The following is a 5802-nucleotide window of genomic DNA, read 5'->3' on the forward strand; positions in this document are numbered from 1 at the left end:
TCTCGCATATTAATCGATTTCAATTGTTTTCAGGAACATGTCAGGCAACCAAGCACGCATCAGACAGGGTAGAGAAACCCAGACTGCGTCGGCTAGACGCGAGCGGGCGGCGGCGCAGCTGGCGTCGACACAGGGACGGGGGCAGGGCCGAGGACGACGTGTGCGAGTTCCCATGGAGATGGACGAGGGTACCTCTACATCTGGATCGAGTAGTCGTCTGCCTCGGGTATCATCTTCCCGCCAACGAGAGGAGGAGGAGGAGGAGGAGGTGGCAGTGCCATACCATGAAGCGGAGGAGGTACCAGATGTTAACCCTCCACTCGGGGAGGAAGATGAGCAGGAGGAGGGCTTCCCGGGAGGGCCCAGTGACACTTTCGTGCTGCTTACCTACCGCAATCACGTCGCTCGGTGTATTTGCGAGGGAGAGGTATTTTTTATAATTTGCCCGACTACATTATTTAACCGTTTATAATTTAGACGTTTATTCAATATTTTCTTAACGGTCTATTTAACATACTTTTTTATTTGTTTTTTTTGTAACAGGAGAGAGAGCCGTTGAAAATGGTGAACCACGCCCGGAAGGTTTTCAGTCTGTTTAAACCGACTGCCGAGTGGTTTAACGACGCTGTGAGAGGTTCAGGGTTTAGTGGGCTCTGCATGACGGGGTATTACACCATCGGCCACGGCATGCAAGGGGCCTTTGTGGAGCGGTGGCACAAGGAGACGTCTTCTTTCCACTTGCCGATTGGGGAAATGACGATCACCTTGCATGATGTGCTGTTTCTTCTCCACCTGCCGATCAGGGGGGCGCTGTTGACCCACTCCCGGATCCAGGGGATCGAAGCCAGTGAGTGGATGGCGCTCTATTTGGGTATGGAGCCCGAACCTGCTGACTACGAGTGCATCACGACATTTGGGCCTCATATCCGGTTCACCACACTGAGCCGCTATTTCGAGCAACACCAGGACGCGGCGGCCGATACCGAGGATGCGGGTGACGACCTATTTACACATTATCACCGTGGCTGCGCTCTCCGGTGCTGGTACATGCATGTGGTAGGCGCTGTGATCTTTGTGGACAAGAGTGCGAGGTACGTCGACGTGACCTACCTCCGCTACTTCATGGACTTGACCACCGTTCACCAGTGGAACTGGGGGGCAGCTACTCTGGCATACCTATACCAGAAGCTGAATGAGGCCTCCAACTGGAGGACGAGGCAGTTGACCGGATCCTGCACACTACTCACGGTACGTTTCATTTTAATTGTTTCGTATTTATTTATGTTTCGTATTTGTTTCGTATTTACTTATGTTTCGTATTTATTTATGTTTCGTATTTACTTACGGTACGTTACATTATCGTGTTTGTGTTTCAGAGCTGGATCATCTCTTACTTCTCCCGGATCCACGGCTTTCACATTGATCCTGAGAGCGTTGACGCCATGCCCAGGGCCTCCAGATACGTTCTCCAGAGGGGGAACAATGCGGTGGGACCATATCGTGGGTACCTCGACCGCACGATGCACGATGACGTCACCTGAAGGCCATTCAACGACTACACTCAGGTTGTCCCCTTTGACGGCATATCTTTATATTCTGGCTGGTTGGCATGCATAACCAGCATCATGGTCTGGTATCTCCCTGAGCGGTGCATGCGGCATAACTCAGACATTCCGATTCACAAGACCTTCCCTTGGGGTGAAATTAACATTGTCATTTGGCATCTAAGGAACTTGTCTCAATTCTTATTGTCAAAAAGGCTTGAATAACCTCTATACACTGATTCATGTCAATCCCCATTTCTGTCCTCATCTCATTCAAGTCCTCACGAAGTTGTTCCATCATTAACTTTCGAGCACGTAGCGGTGAGAAGTCAATTTGTTGCCGAAGTCAGAATCTGAATAGAAAGGGCCCCCATAAGCTTCCGAGAGAACTATGAAATGCATGATATTATGAATGCGTGTTTCATTTCTAAGGGATCCTAAAGCCTTTTCACACTTTTGTTTTTTTTTTATTCCCTTTTTTTTTGCATATAGTATCTTTTCTTTTTTCTTTTCTTTTTTGTACTTTTTTCGTTTCCTCTTTTTTTTGGAAATAGACTTTAGAATCCCCCACAAATGAAGTGGATAAAGTAATGATGTTATGCAATGCAAAGTGGTGAGACTAAACGCCTCGCAATCTGGATATCTGAATTATACTGATCTTTCTGAATGATGCAGGTTCAAAATTCCGGCTTCAGATTGCAATATAGAAATCCGGGTATGATGAAGGCTAGTATCCTGTCCCACCCCAAACTCACGGGTATGAATTCTAGACACGGACAGGTGGTCCCTAATGGTCACTAGGGTCTACAGTTCCCATGGGGTACAAAGTGTTTGAGGCAGCAAGGGTGCCAGACACAGTGTTCCATGAAAGAACCTCGCCCAGTTGTGGTACCCCATGTTGAACTCGATCGTAGCAAGGGCCACGGGAGTCAACATGAGCATCCACGCTAATCCTATGTGTCACTGGCCTGGGTAGTGGGCCTTTTACCTCATACAAACCCCCCACCTGCAAAACAGAACAGAAGACCCCAGGGAACACAAAATATAATCCATATGCATGATGTGCAAACAGAAATAAACATGATATGCAGGCAAAGAATATGCATGCAAACATATATACAAGGTATAGACATAAAACAAGTAAACACCCAGTAAATAAACAAACAAACGCAGGCTAGGATCGACTCGCTAAGAATGGACCCGCAATAGGTCTAGCAACGTCCCCAGCAGAGTCGCCAGCTGTCGCTACCGCGAAAAATGGAATCAGAGTCGCCACTAATATATTCATCCCATCGCGGGAAAGGAATATCAGAAAACCTAACTCAGAACAAGAACAAGGTCTTTCGACCAGAGAACAGGGCACGAGAGTCGGTTACGCAAGGGGAAGGTGTTAGCACCCCTCACGCCCATCGTACTCGATGGTATCCACCTATGTTTGTTTCTATCTAAAGGGTGTCTAATGTCTAAAACTAAATGCGAATGAATGCAAAAGAAATACGGGGAAAAGAAGGAATTATTTACAAGTGTGCTCGCTTAGGCCCCGCGACCCAATGCCTACGTATCCCTTACAAGGAATCAGAGCGACCGTAGTTCGGCTCAATATTTTCTATGTTTTTGTGTTTTTTAGGTGAACAGAGGTTAAAGTCGCACTCCACGATGCTCGACCTTTGGAGACTTATACGCCTAATTATGGAATGGATTCAACATGTTCTTAAGAATGCCACGAGGGCGAGAGATAGAAGAGAGTTTGAGCGTTTCGAGGAAATCCCTAAAGCAAGGGAAACTCGAGTTACTCTATGGTTTGTGTTTTTTAGAAATTGGGAACTTACGCCTGAATGGGACCCTAAAGCAAGGGAGATCCAAGCACTCGAACATTCCCTAAAGCAAGGGGTGTTCAAGCTTCCATTCCCTTTTTAAGATTTTCACTTTTTTATTAATGTTTTAAGTATTTTCTTTGTATTTTTTAAGGGGATTTATTTCAAGTATTTATTAGATGGATTAAAGTTGAAAAGAAAAAAGAATGAAAGGGGAACTAACCTATTTTCTAATCTAATTGTTATTCTAATTCCTATTTAAAGTCTAAACTAAAATCTAGAGGAGATTAACAAAAAAAAAAGTTGTTTTAACAACTAAGGGCATTTTTAGTATTTCACAAATATTGAAAATATTCACAAAATAAGAGAAATAAAACTCTAAACTCTTAAAGAAAATATTCACAAACAATACTATTTTTATTCATGTTTTTAAGACTATTTTTGGATTAAAACTAAAAGCTATTTATTATTATTTACCAATCGAAATTCAAGAAAAACCAACAATTAAAATTCTAAAGAAAATATGGATTTTAAAAATCTAATTAGCTAAGAAAGTATCTTTTGTCACATTTTTATTTGAGTAAAAAAAAAAGAATTATCAAACTAAAATAAAAGAAAGCAAATTTTAATATTTTTTAGAATCTGTCCCCAGGGGGGGTGTATGAGCAAAAACAAAATGAGCTGAAATCTATACTAAAAGCGCTTTGGGCCAGAACTGGGAGGCGCATAAAGGAATATGGCGCTGGGCCCGGACAGAACGTGGCCCAACCTCACATCCATTTCAATTCCATTTTTATTCAGCATTTATTATCTCTTTATTTCATTTATTTACAGCATGTGACTATAGTCCCAGTAAAATGTAACGTGAAAATATTATGTGGATACACACATCAATGGGTCAAGTGGAATTTAAGTGAGAAAAGACAAAGAACTATGCTTGAACCAGTCACATGGCAACACCTCACCAATTAATCATATGAAAAAGACGAAACCACATAACGATGGAAAAAAAAGCCACCAATACCTCATGGCCACGTGTTCCGGCCATGCACAACACAATAACAGAACCAGACGCCGGAGCTCCGCTTCCGGTCGTCTTCCTCAGCCGTACTCTCGCCGGAACCAGCCCAGAAACGGATAACAGAACCACCATTCCACTCGGTTTTCCGAGCTGAGCGAGAATCCAATGCTTATTTTCCTTGACTCTTTTTCTATCATGTTAACCGAATACAAACATAAAACTCTAACTTCATAGAAAACTCACCTAAGCATATCAATCGATTTCTATTCATTCACAGAGTCCAAAGAGGTGATTCAACCATTCCAACAACAGTGCTTTAATATAAACCGAAAGCAAACATTCAAGAATTGGAGATAATTCCCATGCGTGTAAGCACCGGATGCATGAGCTAGCACATAGGATCTAAGATGTTGAGAAGGCTCAAGATCACTTACCTGAAAGACTCTTGGATCGAGATCTTGAGAACGAAAGAATGTTCCAACCGGCTGCAGCCTCTTCAAACTCTCAATTCCATAGATTGCAATGGAGAAGCAGTGATGGCGAGATAACCGAGTATGGATGATGGAGATGGTGATATGACCGAATCTTGAAGGTGATGAAGGAGATTGAAGAAGGTTGTTGATGTGATGAAGAGTTGAAGGTCCGTGGTGGTGATTTGATGAAGATGATGATGAAGTGTGGTGGTGAAGGTGATAGTTAATGGCGGTTGAAGGTGGTTCGTGGTGGTTAGAAAGTTTGTTGAGTTTGTTACAAACGGTTAGAGCTTTTGTTGAAGATGAGAGATGAAGGATGAGAGAGAGAGAGATGAGAGAGAATGGAGAAGGTGAGTGAGAGGGGAGAATGAAGAAATGAATCGTGTGGAAAAAAATGGAGAGAATGAAAAGTGAGTGTGGTGTGAGGATCTTTGAGTTTATATAACGAGGTGAGGGAGCATGTTATGCTATGGTGCCGACCCGGTAGTGAATCTCTTCTCTTCTCTCTTTAACAAACAAGCCGCATAGCTCATGGCAAGATTATCCACGTGTTTTTCATGTGCAGTCTTTGCATGGTTTTTTCTAAAAAAGCTAATGGTGGTGAAAAATATGCATGTTGCAAGTTTCCACGTGAACCCCTTACAGCTTCAACTTGCGAACTTCTCAAGCTTCAAACTTGCCAACCAATGACTCAGATGCTTACTTCTTGGGTTCACATCACAGCTCACTTGTAGTAGAACAAATTTTGTGTTGGTTAATTCTTGAGATGGCGCTTGTAAGTGGAAGAAAATTTGCAAGGAACTCAAAGGAGGACAACAACACTTGAACACGCGCGCGCAACACAATTTCTAGCATGGCGCTTTGTCGTAATGCACATTCCCATGAAGTGACTTTGAAGTTTTGTATCTTGTTCCAGACTCGACCAAAAGATTTCATTTTTGTACCATTTG

The sequence above is a fragment of the Vicia villosa genome, linkage group LG4, assembly GCF_029867415.1.
Source record: "Vicia villosa cultivar HV-30 ecotype Madison, WI linkage group LG4, Vvil1.0, whole genome shotgun sequence".
Lineage (NCBI taxonomy): Eukaryota > Viridiplantae > Streptophyta > Magnoliopsida > Fabales > Fabaceae > Vicia > Vicia villosa.